Source organism: Delphinapterus leucas, chromosome 3 (genome assembly GCF_059928025.1).
Source record: "Delphinapterus leucas isolate spDelLeu-1000000601 "Yukka" chromosome 3, BTC_Dleu_Yukka2, whole genome shotgun sequence".
In the NCBI taxonomy this organism is placed as follows: domain Eukaryota; kingdom Metazoa; phylum Chordata; class Mammalia; order Artiodactyla; family Monodontidae; genus Delphinapterus; species Delphinapterus leucas.
In genome coordinates, this window is record NC_143131.1 from 92,440,283 (window position 1) to 92,461,894 (window position 21,612).

A 21,612-nucleotide genomic window follows, 5' to 3' on the forward strand; every position below is an offset into this window, starting at 1 on the left:
TGTACAATCACACAGGTTCCAATTCACAAGAACTCTACCCTTGTTTTTGTCCTTTTATTTATTGAAGTATAACCGACAAACAATATTGTATTGGTTTCAGGTGTACATCATAGTGATTCAATATTTATATACATATTGATTTGATCACCATAGTAAGCCTAGTTGCCATCTGTCACCATACAAAGTTATCACAATATTATTGACTACATTCTCTATGCTGTGCATCACCTCCCCTTGACTTATTTCTTTTGTAACTGGAAGTTTATGCCTCTTAATCCTCTTCACTGACTTTGTCCAGCCCCCAACCACCCTCCCCCCTGACAACCACGAGCTTGTTCTCTGTAGCTATGAGTCTGTTTGTGTTTTGTTATGTTTGTTCATTTGTTTTGATTTTTAGGTTCCACATGCAAGTGAAATCATACAGTATTTTATCTTTATCTGACTTATTTCACTTAGCATAACATGCTGTAGGTCCATTCATGTTGTCACAAATGGCAAGATTTCATTCTTCTTTATTGCTGAATAATATTTCATTGTGTGCATATACACACCACATATCACACACACACACACACACACACACACATATATATACGCATACATATACACATCACATCTTTATCCATTGATCTATCGAAGGACACTTAGGTTGCTTCCATATCTTCACTATTGTAAATAATGCTACAGTGAACATTGGGATATACATATATGTTTCCAAGTTACTTTTTTTTGCGGTACGCGGGCCTCTCACTGTTGTGGCCTCTCCCGTTGCAGAGCACAGGCTCCGGACGTGCAGGCTCAGCGGCCATGGCTCACGGGCCCAGCCGCTCCACGGCATGTGGGATCTTCCCGGACCGGGGCACGAACCCGTGTCCCCTGCATCGGCAGGCGGACTCTCAACCACTGTGCCACCAGGGAAGCCCTTCAAGTTACTTTTTTTTTTTTTTTTTTGGATACATACCCAGAAGTGGAGTTGCCAGGTCATATGGTGGTTCTATTTTTAGTTTTTTGAGGAACCTCCATACTGTTTTTCACAGTGGGTGTACAAATTTATATTCCTACCAACGTGTACTAGGGTTCCCTTTTCTCCACATCCTCACCAACTCTTGTTTTTTGTTGTGTTTTTGATAATAGCCATTCTGACAGGTGTGAGGTGATATCTTATTGTGGTTTTCACTTGCATTTCCCTGATAATTAGTGACATTGATCATCTTTTCATGTGCCTATTGGCCATCTTTATATCTTCTTTGGAAAATAAGTCTATTCAGACCCTCTGCTAATTTTTTAATCAGGTTGTTTGGTTTTAGACATTAAATTGTATAAGTTATTTATATATTATGGATATTAAACCCCTTATCAGGTATATGATTTGAAAATATCTTCTCCCATTCAGTAGGTTGCCTTTTCGTTTTGTGGATGGTTTCCTTTGCTGTGTTAAAGCTTTTTGGTTTGAGGTAGTCCATGTTTTATTTTTGCTCTTGTTGCCCTTGCTTGAGGAGGCAGATCCAAAAAAATATCATTGAGACCTATGTCAAAGAGCTTACTGCCTATGTTTTCTTCTAGGAATTTTATGGTTTCACATCTCACATTTAAGTCTTTAGTCCATTTTGAATTTATTTTTGTATATAGTGTAAGATAGTGGTCCAGTTTTGTTCTTTTGCATCTCTGTTCAGTTTTCCCAACTCAAACTTTTTAAGAGACTGTCTTTTCTCCACTGTATATTCTTGCCTCCTTTGTCATAGATTGATATAAATGCATGGGTTTATCTCTGGGCTCTTTATTCTGTTCCATCAATCTATGTGTCTGTTTTCATGGCAGTACCATGCTTTGATTACTATAGCTTTGTAGTATAGATTGAAATCAAGGAGTGTGATATTCCAGCTTTGTTCTTTCTTAAGATTGTTTTGGTATTCGGGGTCTTTGCACTTGGTTTAATACTTTGCTGTCACCATTTTGCAATTCTTAATAATTTTTGAACAAGGTGCACTGTATTGTCTGAATGCAAAATTACATTTTCCTTTTAAATAAATGTAGAACCCAGAACCCTAAAACTAGTGGAATAATATATGAAAAAGCATAAAAAGTATTGAAAGGATTGGGACTTCCCTGTTGGTGCAGTGGTTAAGAATCTGGTGCCAATGCAGGGGACACGGGTTCGAGCCTTGGTCCAGGAAGATCCCACATGCTGTGGAGCAGCTAAGCCCGTGTGCCACAACTACTAAGCCTGTGCTCTAGAGCCGGCGAGCCACAACTACTGAAGCCCGCGCTCCTAGAGCCTGTGCTCCACAACAGGAGAAGCCACCGCAATGAGAAGCCCGCGCACCGCAACAGAGTAGCCCCAGCTCACCACAGCTAGAGAAAGCCCACGCGCAGCAACAAAGACCCAACGCAGCCAAAAATAAATAAATAATTTTTTTTTTAAGTATTGAAAATATACCTTTTAATAGAATGTATGAAGATAAGTAGGTAAGAAAGAAAGGCAGATTTGTACTACATGCAGAGAGAACTAAACTACTTAATTCAGTTTACACAAGCTACTTAATCCTTTTAAACCCTAGCTCTCCATTTATGATAAGAAGATAATTATAAAAGTGTAATGGTTGGTTTTTGTAGGTATATTACTTAATTTAGTAAATGCATTAGAAGAAGTACAATACTTATCTGACACTAAATGACTTACTAAGTAATAGCCCTAAGAAAAATGATCAAGCTTTCCATATTCGGATTTAAAATTGACAAAGTATATGGCTAGCTGAATTCACTATTCCTCTGACCCACATACCTATGTCAAGCCCAGAAGTTGTCAGATAGTAAAACCTAAGTGTGGTTCCTGTTTTCTGGGTTGAGTCAGAGAGGCTTACTTAGTACTGTTTATGGAGCATAAGACTCCTTTAGGGTTAATTGCCTTAACATAGCTGTGAATGACACTTATTTTATTCCCATCTGAACTTTATCACCTAAAGGGAAGAGGCAAGAAGACATTATGGTTTTTTGGGGGGACCCCAACAAACTGGAAATATCAAGCTCTGCTATCAGTCAGAGTCAATTCAGCTCAGACAGCACTGTCCAGAAGAGCAGTGTTACTTCTAAGATTGACTTTTAAATTGTCATAAAATGTCACTAATGGAACAAAACATTTGGCATTAATGAAAGAAACACATGATACATTAACAGAGAGGTGGCTATGACCTGGTGGAAACAAATACAAGCATCTGAAAGAGTAAATATGACAATGATGTGATTAACACTTTTAAATCCTAAATGGATGGGAAACGATATCAATTTATCAGTTCTATCCTGACAAATACTGTTGATGAAAATGGGAAACAGTAACTAGGTATAAGTGAACTCTTGTTTGCATGCTTATTTTTCTTCTTTTATTTTTTATTTTATTTTATTTTTTGCTGTACACAGGCCTCTCACTGTTGTGGCCTCTCCCGTTGCGGAGCACAGGCTCCCAACGCGCAGGCTCAGCGGCCATGGCTCACGGGCCCAGCCGCTCCGCGGCATGTGGGATCTTCCCAGACCGGGGCACGAACCCGTGTCCCCTGCATTGGCAGGCGGACTCTCAACCACTGTGCCGTCAGGGAAGGACCTATTTTTCTTCTTTTATAACAATAGTCTTCCTTCTTTCCTTCTTCCCTTCATTTTTTCCTTCCCTCCTTTCATATAGGATTTAAGGCATTGTTATGATAGAAATAATAGAAAATAGCGACTTATTCATTCAATTCCTTTAAATTCTCCAAGCCACTATTGCAGGTCTACTACATGAAAGGCACTGTCTGGTCACAGGCCTTCAACCTCAAGTCACATTGGGGAGACATACACAGTGAACTGTCATACAAAGCAATGCGTGATAAGTTTTGTAATGGTGGGGATACAGAGGACGTGGAGATTAATTTATCAATAGAAAAAATATTGAGGTTTCATGACCTCAACAGGTAGAAAACCACATAAGACTGGTTGTCTTTGTAAGAAATCCTAAGACATGGAATACAGATTTGGGTTTGACCTCAGCTCTGCCTCTTATCAACTAAGAGCAAGAGTTGACTTTCCAAAGTGTAGTATCTTTATCAACTGTGAATCATGATACCTACCTTGCTTCTTTGCTAGACTGTTGTAATTATCATATCGGATTATTCAATTCAATATATAAAATATTTTTTGAACTCCAACTATATATGCCAGGCTCTGTGCCAGGCACCAGGGTACACAGATCAGTAAGATACACCCTTATGTCAAGGAGTTCACAGTTCACACCCAAAGTTGTAAACTCTGATGCTTATAGAGGCCAGGGCTGTATTTTGAACAAGTGAAAAGACATTTAAAAAACCAGGGGGACTGATGGATTCCCTGATACACTGTAGAAAGTATGTCTACTCTTAATGGGGCAGCCTGTGTCAGCTTCAGCTGGTGTGGTTATCCAGAAATGCTAGTCCCATGTTTCTAGGACTTAGTTTTCTTAAAATGTGTAAAGTCCCTATTTTTAACGTAGACATCTAATTACAAAAATTGTCTAAACATTTTGTAGGCAGAATGTGTCTGTGAAGGGTGGAATCAACTTATGAACTGGCCATTTGCAAGCTCTGGTCTAGACAGGTATGCATGCATGTGAATAACTCACAAGGCAAATAGTACGTAGGTGCAGAAGCAGACCAAACTAATTTCAAATGGCCCCAGAATGGAATGAAAAGGATGGGTATGTGTACCAAAGGTCTCCCATAAGAGGCTGTGACTGTGCTGAATTAAAGAATGACTAAAATCTGGGCTTCCCTGGTGGTGCAGTGGTTGAGAGTCTGCCTGCCGATGCAGGGGACACGGGTTCATGCCCCGGTCCGGGAGAATCCCACATGACGCAGAGCGGCTGGGCCCATGAGCCATGGCCACTGGGCCTGCCCGTCCGGAGCCTGTGCTTCCCATCGGGAGAGGCCACAACAGTGAGAGGCCTGCGTACCACAAAAAAAAAGGATGAAAATCTGATTAACCAGAAAATTTGGAAGAGGTGATTTAAACAAAAAAGACAGCATGCTCAAAGACTCAGTGAATTTGGTATTGCTAGAAACAAAAGCAGGGGCAAGAGAAGGTGAGACCAGAAAAGAGAAAGCCAAGATAGGGTGTGGTCTAACATGACATGCTAAGGAAACTGGAGCATAGAGGACAGACATGGTCTGATTTCTGTTCTAGAAAGATAGTTCTACCAGTTGAATGGAGGAGGACTGAAGAGGAGTGAGATTAGAGGCCTGGAGCCTATTTAAGAGGTTATGGCATTGAGAATGGAAATTATGAAGAAATTGAAATTGATCTGTAAACTAGAAAGCATTTTATTAATCATATTCATATGCATAATCTTTCACATTTTCACACCTCTGCAATCAAGATGCAGCTTTCAGTCCATGGGATATCATAGTTAAATGGTAGGAACTTTACTTTTTTTTAGTGATCAAAGCATAATGATGCCTCTTAAAATCAATGGTGTCTTTAATACAGTGAAATGGAATAATAATCACGCACTTCTAACCACTAAACTGAGTGTTAAAGTGGAGAAATGGAATAAGTTCTAGAAATTGATAATCCCACCTACATCTCTGGAAAGGAGCTTTTAGACATTTATCTGCTTTGGTTGCCAACTATTCCTACTTCCTGAATGTTGTTAGATTGAAGGAGGCAAATGTGTGCCATAGGAGCTGGGAGGTGGTATAAATGTATAAAGGTAAGGGGACCACAAGCCATTTCTAAAAGACAGTTGCTTCTCTGGCTCTACCAACTACTACTGGACCCAAATTAAAAATTAGTGTTGCGAGATTCAAGAGAAACTGGAAATCTGAATTTTTTGATAAAATCTGTCATATTTAAATCTTGGCAAGATATTCGACATTTTTTTAAAAACCCTGTGCAGGCCAAACAAACGTATCTGTGTGCTGAAGAAGCTACCAGCCTTGCCTCTGCTAAGCCTCTTGTTAAAGGAGTGATCATACTGATTTCTAATCCTTACATTTTCATAACATTAAATGCTAGACATAGCTAAATGCCAGAGACAAAGTAAGTCACAGCTGGGAGAGATGAAATCTCTTCCTTGTTTGTATCAGCCATCTGGTACAGCTTTCAGCCACAAAAATCTTTTAGAAGTGGCATTGGGGGTAGTCTCAAGGCCTGTGATCTAAAATGAGTTAGTTATTTTGTCCTAAAATATGCCTGTTTGATCATCTATTCAACAGGAAAAATTCTTAGGCACAGTGTTTTGACATAAGAAAATTATATCTCATGCCTCAAAATTCCTTTTTTCTCCAGAAGCAGTAACAGAAACTGTTGATGTTTAAAAAGCTGCTGGGAATTCCAAAGGGAAATTTCTTAATTCTGCCCTTATAGATTTATCATTTGCTGATTTCCTTCAATCAAAGCTTTGTCAACATTTGTAACGTACTATTAATAAATGCATAAAGAATAAATATATTTTCTCCTTTGCAATAATAATGTCTCACATTAACTTAATGAGGTGATAAAAATTAAGACTGTAAGGAGGAGTTCTGCTCTGGAAATGATGGAGTACACGATACTACACTTATACTTCCAAAAACTATTTGGACATAATGCATGAGACAGTTGTTCTCAGGCATTAAATAATGGGAAGCACAGGGCTTTGAACCCTGAGAGAAGGAAATCACAAGGTGAGTGCCATTTTTATCTTGGCTCTCTAACTGGGGATAATGTATGGTGAGACTTTATGAGGGTAAGCATGAGCAGTGTGCTCCTGTGGATGGGTTGAGAGCTAACAGAGATATCAAAAGGAAGATAGGCATGTACTCTTAGAAGACACTGGGTCTCTGGCCAAGCCAGGGTGAAGAGACTTCACTGAGCACCTCAGATATTCGGTTGAGACTTCAAAAAGTTTGTACCTTACATTTATGTGTAAAGATCATACCCTTGAGCAAGGGCCATGATTATGGACCAAGAAAAACCCAAATTGATCTGTTCTAATAACAAATAAAACCAAACTTGACAGGATCAGAAAGATTTGTCAACAGTATAACTGCCTGCCACTAAAAAAAGTCAACTCTCTTTAAAACAAGATAATATAATCCAGACTACCTAATGTGTATCATTTTAAAATGTCTATTACACAATCAAAGAATGCTAGATGTTCAAAAAAGCAGGAAATTAGACCCATAATCAAGGGAGAAGAGCAGTTAATAAAACAGACTTGGAGATGACCCAGATGTTGGAATAAGCAGAAGAGGAATATAAAGCAACTGTAATACACACAGCCAGGAATGTGAAACAACAAGTTGGGCATAATGAGTAAACATATGGGGTATCTCAGCACAGAAATGCAAACTATAAAAAAGAGCCTAACGGAAATTTTAGAATTGAAAAGCACATCACATGAAATTAAAAATCCATAGGCTTAAGAGTGGATTGGAGGCTGCAGAAGAAAGAGTCAGTGAACTTGAAGACAATCAATAGAAATCCAATTTGAAGAATAGAGAAAAAACAATTGGTAAAAAAGGAACAGCGTCCCAATAACTTGTGGGAAAATATCCAGAAGGCTATTATACACATAATATGCATCCCAGAGGAAGAGGAGAGAAAGAATTGGGCAGGAGAAAAATGTTTAAAGAAATAATGGGAAAACATTTGTCAAATGTGGTGAAGAACGTTGCAGATTTAAGAAGCTCATTGAGCAGCAAGCATAATAAATGAACAGAAAACCAAAACTAGGCATATAGTCTAAAGCCAAAAAACAAAGATAAATGGAAAAATCTTTAAAGCAACTGAAGATGATATGATATATACAGAGAACAGTGATACAAATTACAGCTAATACCTCATCAGAAAAAAAAACAGGGCAGAAGATAATGGGAGAACACCTTTTAAGTTCTGGAAAAAAAAAAACCCTGTCACTTCAGAATTCTGTATCTAGTGAAAATATCTCTCAAAAATGAGAGTAAAATAAAGGCATTTAAAAATAAATGAGCACTGGGCATATCTACTGTCAGTGCACATGAACTATGAGCAGTGCTAAAGGAAGTTCTTTGGGCTGAAGGGAAATAATACCAGACAGAAATTCAGACTGGAAATAGAAGAATATAGGTAATATAAAATAGTTTTCACCCTTCCCTTAATATCTTTTAAAAAACTAGTCATTTGAAGTAAAATATACAAAAACAATAACTAAAGAATAGAGAAAGAAGGGAAGGTGGTTAATGGAATTACTGTTTTGAGGTTCTTGTATTTTACAGTATTAGCTATGAGCCGACTATGATAAGTTAAAGATGTATACTGTAATCCTGAGAACAACAATTAACAAAATAATGAGGTATACTGTAAAGGCCAAGAGAGGTGATAAAATAGATACTGAAAATACTAAAATACTCAATCCAAAGGACAGCAGTAAAATGTAGAAAAAGGAACAAAGAACAAATGAAACAAAAAACAAATAGCAATGTGGATGACTTAAACCCAATCATATCACTAGTAATATTAAATGTAAATGAACTAAATACTGCCATTAAAAGGTAAAAAACAATCTGATTAAAAAATGGGCAGAGGAACCAAATAGACATTTTTCCAAAGGAGACATCCAGATGGCCAATAGGTACATGAAATGATGCTCAACATCTCTAATCATCTGGGAAAATGCAAATCAAAACCACAATGAGATATCATCTCACACCTGTTAGAATGGCTGTCATCAAGAAGACAAGAGATAAGTGTTGGTGAGAATATGGAGAAAAGGGAAACTTTATGTTGATGGGAATGTAAATTGGTGCAGCCTCTATAGAAAACAACATGGAGGATCCTCAAAAAATTAAAAATAGGGGCTTCCCTGGTGGCACAGTGGTTGAGAGTCCACCTGCCGATGCAGGGGACACGGCTTCGTGCCCCGGTCTGGGAGGGTCCCACATTCCATGGAGCGGCTGGGCCCGTGAGCCATGGCCGCTGGGCCTGTGTGTCCAGAGCCTGTGCTCCTCAATGGGAGAGGCCACAACAGTGAGAGACCCTCAGGTTGTTTGTAAAAAAAAACAACTTAAAAATAGAACTATATAATCCAGCAATACCACTTCTGGGTATATATCCAAAGGAAACTAAACCAGTATCTCAAAAAGATATCTGCACTCCTGTGTTCACTGCAGCATTATTCACAATATCCAAGGTAACAACCTAAGTGCCCATCAACAGGTGTGTGTGTGTGTGTGTGTGTGCGTGTGTGTGTGTATATATATATATATATATATATGAAATTCAGTAATGAGAAAGAACATCCTGCCATTTGTGACAGCATGAATGGACCTTGAGGGCATTATGCTAAGTGAAATGTCAGACAGAGGAAGACAAATACTATGTGATATCACTTATACGTGGAATATAAAAAAGCCAAACTCGTAGAAATAGAGTAGAATGGTGGTTGTCAGAGGCTGGGAGATGGGGGTTACGGGGAGATGTAGGTCAAAGGGTACAAACTTCCAGTTACAAGGTAAATAAGTTCTGGGGATCTAATGTACAGCATGGTGATTATAGTTAACAATAAATACTATATTATATACTTGAAAGTTGCTAAAAGAATGTATCTTGAATGTTCTCACCACAGAAATAATTATGTGAGGTGATGATGGAAGTGTTAACTAACACAACTGTGATAGTCATTTCACAATATGTACTTGTATCAGATCAACATGCTGTACACCTTAACCTTACACAATGTAATATCTCAATTACATCTCAATAAAGCCAAAAAAATTATGATAAATAGTATACAAAAACAATAGTACATATTGCATTTGATGTGAACAAGCTTAAGTGAAGGTGTGGAAGTTGGATTAGATGGATATGTATTAAATATAGTAGATAGTATGGAATAGAAGAAAATGGGACTGGCAGTGGAGGGTAGATGTGGAAAAAGAGGAGCCATAGCTGTCCTCAAATGTATTGTGGCATTAAATGGTTGATTGGAAAATCAGTTCTTTGTGTGCTGCATGCATGTGCACACACCCATTCAAAGAGAAAAGAAAAATAAAGTCCTCATAAAAAGTGAATAATTGGGGCTTCCCTGGTGGCGCAGTGGTTGAGAGTCCGCCTGCCGATGCAGGGGACACGGGTTCGTGCCCCGGTCCGGGGAGATCCCACATGCTGCCGAGCAGCTAGGCCCGTGAGCCATGGCTGCTGAGCCTGCGCGTCCAGAGCCTGTGCTCCGCAACGGGGGAGGCCAAAACAATGAGAGGCCCGCGTACCGCAAAAAAAAAAAAAAAAAAAAAAGTGAATAATTGATACTGATGGCCAACAGCATTAAGACCTTTTATATTTACAATTTTTACTGTCACATCACTTTGTCATTGAGAATAAATACTTAAGGCAGCCTGATAATTTGAAGTTGTTTTTTACTTACTTTGCGGTGGCCAAAATTCAGCATTTGGATTCTAAAGCTTCTTAAGCTCTTAGTTTACCTTAGGACAGGGGTTTTGTTAAATTTTTGGAACAAATGGTATCAGCAAGTCCTTGCAGAGATTCAGGCACTAGGATAGGAGCAAAGTCACAGCTAGGTGCTGTCAGGCAACCATTGAAAGAAATTGTTAACCAGACAAGCAGGGTTGTGAGAAAACTAGAGACACACTAAGTAGAGAATATAATGGTTTATGATCTGAGTTGGTGATCAGAGTTGAAAAGTTAAACACTTGGCAATGTGTATAGGTCTTGAGAAAGGGAATATAGGTCAGGAATTGACATAAAATACAGTGGATAAGACTAGGCTGACCTCAGAGTAAAAAGACAAATGAGAACCTTTCAGGGAGACAGCTACAAGAGTCAATATAACTGCCCGAGTAAGAGGACGTGATATGACCCTGTTACTGAAATGGAGTGCTTGCTCTTTCTCCCTGCGGGATTTAGCAAGTCAATGAACCAGAGAAGGGAGTGCAGTTATGGACAGACTCTGAACTCAAGCTTATTAAAACTTTGGGCCTTGAGCACTTCTTAAGGTCTGGGGTTCAGTATCATTCCTTGATATGATATTTTTGAGATTTACTTTAAGATTGTAAAATTTAATTGACTTGGAAAAACTCCAGGTCTAATAGCAACTTTCTAAATTCTAAAGGTTAGCCATTCTTCAAGTTGTAGGTTGAAAATGCCAAATCAGTAATTAAATCATTTCAGCAATTTTTTTCTTCTGTTCTTTGTTGGTTTAAGGTTTAGTTTTGTTTTGTTTTTAATCTTTGGTGACCAAAGAACATCTTGAAACACTTAAGTAGTGAAGAACATTGAGGAGTTGCAGCTGACAGAGAGAGAGAATGAAACAATGAAAAACTGTCGCTGGAACGGAGCCAGATGTATGCTGACATTAAACACTCAGAGACTTTGACTTTTCAGCCTCCTGTTCCTGAATATGACTCTACTTTCACCCCCAAGAAGAATCAATTTTGAGGTTATAACCAGTCTTCTTTAATAATTCATCTAATCAAAATCAGTGAAAAGAACAGGCTTGTTAAATAATAGCAAGTCAATCATGTGGAAGAAATACAGTGCTATACAGAGTCACACACATATTTTCAACATCTGATTGACAGTTCTTATAAATCACATCTTTGCTCTTAAACCTTTTCATAATGAACATTAGGAGGATCTTTTTTGCACGCACATACACACCTTGGAAATAAAAAAAATTAAAAATCAAATGTAAAAACAAACAGAAGAACAAGAAATAAATGCATTGAAATGTTTAGAAATGGTTAATATTTTGACATAACTATATTCTTTAACCAAACACCTTCAACATCAGAAAAAGGTAACAAGACTCTTTGGTTCCATTTCAAGACTCCTCCCATTAAAAAAAAAAAGGTGAAAGTCTTTAATAACTTATGAGGCCTAGGACTTCCCTGGTGGTGCAATGGTTAAGAATCCACCTGCCAATGCAGGGGACACGGGTTCGATCCCTGGTCCGCAAAGATCCCACGTGCTGAGGAGCAACTAAGCCCATGAGTCACAACTGCTGAGCCTGCGAACCACAACTACTGAGCCCGTGCGCCACGGCTACTGAAGCTGGCATGCCTAGAGCCCGTGCTCCACAACAAGAGAAGCCACTGCAATGAGAAGCCCATTCACCACCACGAACGGTAGCCCCCATTTGCCACAACTAGAGAAATCCCGCGCACAGCAACGAAGACCCAACACAGCCAAAAATAAATTAATTAATTTAAAAAAATAACATATGAGGCCTAATATCCTTGGCAAAGACCATTTTACATGGCTGTGAAGCATGTCATTACAGAGATACAGCTGGGACCAAACAACAGAGTAGTCAACAGTCCTTCCAGACTTCTATATCTTAAGAGATTCCATACCTGAAGTTCTCTTACATTTCCAAAAAGCAAGTTTTATGTTTGGTGCCAAGGGAAGCCAAGCTCTGTTGCTTCAACCCAGTCACAAATGTCCCACTAGGTCCTCCCCCAGAAAGCCAGTCTCTGATTTATAACCTCCCTTAATGGGAGAATGCCAGTGATTATAAATTGTCTTGACATTGCGCAACCATCCTAATTCCCTAAAACACGGATGCGAATCCAGACTTCGGACTTCCTGCTTCCATTTCGAAGCAGATTGACCTCTGACTGGCCCTTTGAATGCATTTGTATATCTATCTGTCAGCCAGTGGGTGGACAGTTATGTTAATGCACTTGGATTTCTTTTGAAGGGAAAAATTAAACCAATCTTTAGCCAATCTTGTTTTTCTAAAAGAAGAAAAAAGAGAAGAGGGAAGAGTAAAAAGGTGAGATTATAAAGAAAAGAAAAGAAAAAAACCTGTGTTATAAGAGAGATGAAAAACATTTTTGATAGTTGTCCCCTAAGTGTTGACCATGAGGAGCCTGTAAAGGTGAGCAATAGGATAAAAAAAACCCTTTTCTGTACTAAATAGTTCTAAATGTGGTAGCAAGGGGCTCTGCTTGAAATGTCTTCAAGGAAACATTATATCTGGTGCTTTTCCCCCATATCTATAAGTTTGGACACAGTGCTAGGCACCAACATCAAGTGCTTCTTCACAGCTTTACAGGGCAATGGTGTATGTGTGTGCATTATATATATATATATATATATATACACACACACTGCACACACATACATACACTATATATACACTATGTATATGCACTATATATATACACACTATATACAGTATGTGTATATAATATATACCTAGTATTATGGTTATCATATACACATACTATAAATGATTTTACAAACGTTGTAGGTTTGACTACCTTCTCTTTCTCTGCAGTGAAACATGGTAGTTGACATTTTTAACTTCTTACTTTTAACTTTGTTTAAAATTATCAACCATATTAGACAAGGCTGTATCTAAATAGTGATAATGTTACAAAATTTCTTTAAAGAAAACTAATGTGAAAGTAGAAGTTAGGCCCGGACTCCAAAAAAGTATTGAGTTTCTCATCAAACTTATAGCAAAAAAAAAAATTCTAACTAAAATAATTCCTATATTCTTTGGCCTTTTTGTTAAAGAATATGTTATAAATGAATAGAAATGAGTAATGAATATTTTTCCAGTTGAATAACTCCATGAATATAAAATCCTCTATTGTAATCTTCCTGCTTCCTTTGTATCTCAGGAAATTTTACGGCGATTCTCTCTTTATACAATTTATTTCAAAATGTAGATACAACACTTTAACAAAAATTTCTTTATGTATTAAAAATTTACTGTTAATATACAAAATATTTTTATATGAACATACTGAAAATGTGGTTTCTTTCTAAAATTATATTTACAGACATTAAATGATTTAAATTAATTGTTTAATTTTAGCAAAGAATACAGATTAAATTACTGAGGTGTTATTTTCATATAAGTTTGGGCTGTTCTGTTCTTTTAATTTGATCTTTACATCCTTTAAAAAGTTATTTCTAAAATTATAACTATGTGAGGTGATGGATATATTAACTAATTATATTGTGGTGTAAATTTTGCAATACCTATTTATATCAAATCATTACACTTGTACACCTTAAACTTACACACTGCTATGTGTCAATTATATCTCGGTATAGCTGGGAAAAAATTAAAAGTTCTATTAATATTAACAAGACAATTACTTAACAAAATAAATTGGACATTCTTAATGGATTCTTCATAACAAAAATTAAAAAATTTTTGTTATTTCTAGCATACTTGTATCTTGAGCTTGATCAGACAAGAATGTATTTTGTTAAAATTTCTTTGAAAGCTGTTGTTATGGTAATGATTTATATATTGAAATTATTGATAGGTTAATTTACTGTGATAAGGAAATTAAGGAATGGATGCTATTTAGTATATTTTCTTTTACATGAATTCTTGAATAATATTAATTTTTCAGTTGGTATAAAAATTAAATTTTTAGTTTTCTTCAATGTTTGCAAATCATGTCCCTTTATATTTATTTTCTGTTTTTTATTTTCTTTCTTTTTTTTTTTTTTATTTCACCAGTTGCCATTAAATGAAAATAGAGTAGGTTGAATGTTATAGGCTACATTTTGGTAGTGTGGTTTTTTAATCTTACTTTTGAACAATACAGTTTTCTTGGAAAGGTTTTTTACTGTAATTTTATTAAGGTGTAACTCTAAATTATATAATTATAAATTTCACCCATTCTATTGCACAGTTCTACCTGTTTGGACAAATGTTATGTAAATGTTAGTTATGTAAAAACCACCACAGTCAAGATACAGAACAATTTCATTATGCTAGGAGATTCTCCCATACTCACTTGTAGTCAGTCCGTCCCCCACTTCTTAGCCACTGATCTATTTTCTGTCCCTACAGTCTTTGCAAGAATATTATATAAGTGGAGTCATACAATATACATCCTTTTGAGCCTGGCTTCTTTCACTTAGGATACTATGTTAGAGAATCATCCAAGTTATTGTGTGTATCCTAGTTCATTCCATTTTATTTATGAGTATTCTACTCATTTCTCAGTTGAGGTATATGGGAGTTGTTTGTAGTGTTTCCTGATTACTGACAAGCTGCTATAAAGTTTCATGTTCAAATTTGTGAGTGAACATAGCTTTCAATGATATGGTATTCTTAATTTTATAAGAAACTGCAAAGCTGTTTTCCAAAGTGGCTGTATCATTTTGCATTCCTTCCAGCAGTGTATAAATTTCAGTTGCTCTACATCCTTGCCAGCCATGGTATTGCCTCTCTCTCTCTCTCTCTTAGACATTCCAATAAGAGTGTAGTTGTGTCTCATTGTGGTTTTATTCTGTCTTTTGGGTTTTTTTAACATGTTTATTGGAATATAATTGCTTTACAATGGCGTATTAGTTTCTACTTTATAGCAAAGTGAATCAGCTACACATATACATATATCCCCATATCTCTTCCCTCTTGCGTGTCCCTGCAGCCCTCCCTATCCCACCCCTCTAGGCAATCACAAAGCACAAAGTTGATCTCCCTGTGCTATCTAGCTGCTTCCCACTAGCTATCTATTTGGTAGTATATATATGTCCATGCCACTCTCTCACTTCGTCCCAGCTTACCCTTCCCGCTCCCCGTGTCCTCAAGTCCATTCTCTTATGTCTGCATCTTTATTCCTGTCCTGCCTCTAGGTTCTTCATGACCTTTTTTTTTTTTTAGATTCCATATATATGTGTTAGCATACAGTATTTGTTTTTCTCTTTCTGACTTACTTCACTCTGTGTGACAGACTCTAGGTCCATCCACCTCACTACAAATTACTCAATTTCATTTCTTTTTATGGCTCAGTAATATTCCATTGTAAATATGTACAACATCTTCTTTATCCATTCATCTGTCGATGGACACTTAGGTTGCTTCCATGTCCTGGCTATTGTTTATAGAGCTGCAATGAACATTGTTGTACATGACTTTTTTTTTTTTTTTTTTTTTTGCGGTACGCGGGCGTCTCACTGCCGTGGCCTCTCCCATTGCGGAGCACAGGCTCCGGACGCACAGGCCCAGCGGCCATGGCTCACGGGCCCAGCCGCTCCGCGCCACATGGGATCCTCCCAGACCGGGGCACGAACCCGCATCCCCTGCATCAGCAGGCAGACTCTCAACCACTGCGCCACCATGGAAGCCCTACATGACTCTTTTTGAATTACAGATTTCTCAGGGTATATGCCCAGTAGTGGGATAGCTGGGTCATATGGTAGTTCTATTTTTAGTATTTTAAGGAACCTCCATACTGTTCTCCATAGTGGCTGTGTCAATTTATATTCCCACCAACAGTGCAAGAGGGTTCCCTTTTCTCCACACCCTCTCCAGCATTTATTGTTTGTAGATTTTTTGATGATGGCCATTCTGACTGGTGTGAGGTGACACCTCATTGTACTTTTGATTTGCATTTCTCTAATGATTAGTTAGATGTTGAGCATTCTTTCATGTGTTTGTGGGCTATCTGTATATCTTCTTTGGAGAAATGTCTATTTAGGTTTTCTGCCCATTTTTGGACTGGGTTGTTTGTTGTTTTGATATTGAACTGCATGAGCTGCTTGTAAATTTTGGAGATTAATCCTTTGTCAGTTGCTTCATTTGCTAATATTTTCTCCCATTCTGAGGTTGTCTTTTCATCTTGTTTATGGTTTCCTTTGCTATGCAAAATCTTTGAAGTTTCATTAGGTCTCATTCATTTATTTTTCTTTTTATTTCCATTTCTCTAGGAGGTGGGTCAAAAAGGATCTTGCTGTGATTTATGTCATAAAGCGTTCTTCCTATGTTTTCCTCTACGAGTTTTATAGTTTCTGGCCTTACATTTAGGTCTTTAATCCATTTTGAGCTTATTTTTGTGTATGGTGTTAGGGAGTGTTCTAATTTCATTCTTTTACATGTAGCTGTCCAGTTTTCCCAGCACCACTTATTGAAGAGGCTGTTTTTTCTCCATTGTATATTCTTGCCTCCTTTATCAAAGATAAGGTGACCATATGTGCGTGGGTTTATCTCTGGCCTTTCTATCCTGTTCCATTGATCTATCTTTCTGTTTTTCTGCCAGTACCATACTATCTTCATTACTGTAGCTTTGTAGTATAATCTGAAGTCAGGGAGCTTGATTCCTCTAGCTGCATTTTTCTTTCTCAAGATTGTTTTGGCTATTCGGGGTCTTTTGTGTTTACATACAAATGGTGAACTTTTTTATTCTAGTTCTGTGAAAAATGCCATTGGTAGTTTGATAGGGATTGTATTGAATCTGTAGATTGCTTTGGGTAGTATAGTCATTATCACATTATTGATTCTTCCAATTCAAGAACATGGTATATCTCTCCACCTATTTATGTCATCTTTAATTTCTTTCATCAGTGTCTTATAGTTTTCTGCATACAGGTCTTTTGTCTCCTTAGGTAGGTTTATTCCTAGGTATTTTATTCTTTTTGTTGCAATGGTAAATGGGAGTGTTTTCTTAATTTCACTTTCAGATTTTTCATCCTTAGTGTTTAGGAATGCAAGAGATTTCTGTACATTAATTTTGTATCCTGCTACTTTGCCAGATTCATTGATTAGCTAGAGTAGTTTTCTGGTAGCATCTTTAGGATTCTTTACGTAGAGTATCATGTCATCTGCAAACAGTGACAGTTTTACTTCGTCTTTTCTGATTTGGATTCCTTTTATTTCTTTTTCTTCTCTGATTGCTGTGGCTAAAACTTCCCAAACTATGTTGAATAATAGTGGTGAGAGTGAGCAACCTTGTCTTGTTCCTGAACTTAGTGGAAATGGTTTCAGTTTTTCACCATTGAGAATGATGTTGGCTTTGCTTTGTCATATATGACCTTTATTATGTTGAGATAAGTTCCCTGAATGCCTACTTTCTGGAGGGTTTTTATTATAAATGGGTGTTGACTTTTGTCGAAAGCTTTTTCTGCATCTATTGAGATTATCATATGGTTTTTATCCGTCAGTTTGTTAATATGGTGTATCACATTGATTGATTTGCGTATATTGAAGAATCCTTGCATTCCTGGGATAAACCCCACTTGATCATGGTGTATGATCCTTTAATGTGCTGTTGGATTCTGTTTGCTAGTATTTTGTTGAGGATTTTTGCATTTATGTTCGTCAGTGATATTGGCCTGTAGTTTTCTTTCTTTGTGACATCTTAGTCTGGTTTTGGTATCAGGGTGATGGTGGCATTGTAGAATGAGTTTGGAAGTGTTCCTCCCTCTTCTATATTTTGGAAGATTTTTGAGAAGGATAGGTGTAGCTCTTTGATAGAATTCGCCTGTGAAGCCATCTGGTCTTGGGCTTTTGTTTGTTGGAAGATTTTTAATCACATTCTCAATTTCAGTGCTTTTGATTGGTCTGTTTATATTTTATGTTTCTTCCTGGTTCCATCTCGGAAGGTTGTGCTTTTCTAAGAATTTGTCCATTTCTTCCAGGTTCTCCATTTTATTGGCATAGAGTTGCTTGTAGTAATCTCTTAATGGTCCTTTGTATTTCTGCAGTGTCAGTTGTTACTTCTCCTTTTTCATTTCTAATTCTATTGATTTGAGTCTTCTCCCTTTTTTTATTGATGAGTCTCGCTAATGATTTATCAATTTTGCTTATCTTCTCAAAGAACCAGCTTTTAGTTTTATTGATCTTTGCTATTGTTTTCTTCATTTCTCTTTCATTTATTTCTGATCTGATCTTTATGATTTCTTTCCTTCTGCTAACTTTGGGGTTTTTTTGTTCTTCTTTCTCTAATTGCTTTAGGTGTAAGGTTAAGTTGTTTATTTAAGATATTTCTTGTTGAGGTCTATCCCGATGGGGCTTTTTCTGTAAACCTACATCGTTGGAAACGCCTCATAGATTAACTGTGTGGTTTCGTTTACTCATAGAACTACCTGTTAGATCTGTGGGAAAGAACTACAAGACAGAGCTGCCAAGTAAACTATGAAAAACCTAACAAACTTTTTATCTTAGGTATTGGCATATCCCAATGATCTGTACTGTTCTAGGGTGTGATGGCTTAGGAGTGAATATGATTTGAACCTAATACATTTTTAGAGGGTGTCAAATTCAGAACCAGGCAGATCTATCTCCTGGCCCTAAACATGGTCCTAAAGTAAATCACTTGAGGAAATTGGATCCCAAAGATTACAGGTGGGGAATTTTGAAGTGTGTCCATATTTCATTGGAGATCAAAGAAGCCTAACTAAAAGAATTGTGGGCTGACTCACATGATAACTTCTTTTTGAAAGGGCTATTTTATCTTGAAGATTATGAGTTTGGAAGAGCTAAGGTGATTGGCAGTGGAAAGAATCAGAACGTGTGAAATTCCTTAAAAATTTATTGACTTAAATAACTTTGTGTTACACATAATAAAAAAAAAACTCTTTACAAAAAAAAAAGATATTTCTTGCTTCTTGATGTAGGATTGTATTGCTATAAACTTCCCTCTTAGAACTGCTTTTGCTGCATCCCATAGGTTTTGGGTCGTTGTGTTTTCATTGTCATTTGTTTCTAGGTATTTTTTGATTTCCTCTTTGATTTCTACAGTGATTCATTGTGGTTTTAATTTGCATTTCCCTAATGACTAATGATGTTGGGCATCTTTCTTTGTGCTTTTTGCCATCCATATATTTTCTTTGGTGAAATATATATTCAAATCTTTGCCCCATCTTTAAAATGCATTACTTTCTTATTATTGGGCTTTGAGTTTGTTTGTAATTCTAGATACAAGTCCTTTATCAGATATGTGATTATAAAAACTTCCTCCTTGTCTGTGTCTTTCATAAAGCAGACATTTTTAATTTAAATGAAGTCCAATTTATTTTTTGTTCTTTGAATTATTGTGCTTTGGGCTGTGTATGTAAGAAATCATTGCCTAACTAAAGGTCACAAAACTTTCTTCTTTTTTTAAGTTTTAGAATTATAGGTTTTACATTTATACTTATGATCCATTTTGAGTAATTTTTTCATAGAGTGTGAGCTTGGATAAAGGCTTTTTGTTTTTACTTTTGTTTTTTGCATATGTGTATCCAGTTGTTCCAGCACTATTTATACTTGGTGAAACTGTCCTTTCTCCACCAAATTGCCTATTTATTTACCTTTGTCAGAAACCAATTAGCCATATATGTGTACAACTATTTCTGGATTCTTTTTTCCATTCCATTTGTCTACATGTTTATTCTTCCTTCAATACCACTCTCTTGATTACTGTAGCATTATACTAAGTCAGGAAATCAAGTATATGAATCTTTTAACTTCAAAGAGAAAGTGTATTCTGCTGTTTTTGTGTAGTGTTTTAAATGTCATTTAACTTAGTTTAGTTGATAATGTTGTTCATGTCCTCCATATCCTCAGTGATAATTTTTCTGCTTTCTCTATTAACTGCTGAGAGGGTGTGTTGATGTCTCCAGCTGTATTTGTGGATGTGTCTGTTTCTCTGTTCAGTTTTATCAGTTTTTGCTTCATGTATTTTGAAGCACTGTTGTTAGGTGCATACACATTTACATTTGTTATGTCATTTTGTGGAATAGACGTCGTAATAATTAAGTCGTGTTCATCTTTATCCTTATTTTGAAGTCTGGTTGACATGATATTAATATAGCTATTCCTGCTTTCTTTTGTCTAGTGTTTTCATAGTATCTCTTGTCTATCATTTTATTTTTAACCTATTTACCCTTTATATTTAAAATTGGTTAATTGTATATGGTGTATAGTTTGGTCTTGATTTTTTCAATCTAATCTGATGATCTTTATTTTTTTGAACCTGAAGTAATGAGTCATTTATTAGAAACAAGTCATTGGCTGAACGAGTTTACGTATGACAAAAAATTTGGAGGGTACCCTAGTGTGGTAGATTTTCAGCATAAACAAAATTTTCTTAAAACAACATGGAATTATTTGTTTAGGTCATTGCTACAGATTGAGACTGAAGATTAAGTGGAGTCTGTTGTAGCATGTGACTGATGATCTTTATTTTGAATTGATATGCTTATAAAATTTACATTTAATGTAATTTTTATATGATTGGATTAAAATACACCATATTGTTAGTTGTTTTATTTTTTAATCTCTTATTTTGTTTTGTTCCCCAGCATTTCATTTCTGATTATTCCATTTTAGCTTCATTATTGATTTTTTTCTTTTAAAAATTATTTTATTCATTGCCCTAGGTTACACAATATACATCTTTAATTAATCAGAGTCTACTTTTAAATAATATCATACTACTTAACATGTAATATAAGGACTTAACAGTATTATCTCAAATTCTCCCATTCTTTGTGCTATTTTTGTCATACATTTTACTTTTACATATGCCATAAACAGTGAATTAATATTTCTGCTTTATATAGTTATAATTTAGAGCAATTAAAAATAAAGAAAATAGAATTTTATATTTACCTCCATTTATTCCATTGCAACTCTTTATTTCTTTGTGTATATGTTATATCTTACCACAGTTTAAAAAAAATGTGTTGAAATTGTTCTTACCTATTAACATTTACACCACCAGTTCCTGACTCTTGCTGGCTCTATTAAAAATTTGATGTGCGTGGGTGGCTTGGAATATGCTTGATTTGTATATTTCTTTTGTTCTTTCTTAGAATTTCAGAACCACTGGACTGAATGTATCATGAGAGGTCCTTTGGCCTAATCTTTAAAGTATGACAGATTTACTTCAACTGATC

The 21,612-nt window shown here is 36.4% G+C and overlaps 1 protein-coding gene and 1 non-coding gene across 2 annotated transcripts in view; both read left to right on the forward strand.

The window, feature by feature from the left end:
- CAMK4 (calcium/calmodulin dependent protein kinase IV) overlaps positions 1-21,612 on the forward strand; it is a 232,622-nt gene that overhangs the window by 90,589 nt on the left and 120,421 nt on the right. The window lies entirely within an intron of this gene.
- On the forward strand, positions 18,721-18,851 carry LOC115801688 (small nucleolar RNA SNORA18). Its single transcript, XR_004021999.1, has one exon. It is a non-coding gene; the product is annotated as a small nucleolar RNA SNORA18 (small nucleolar RNA).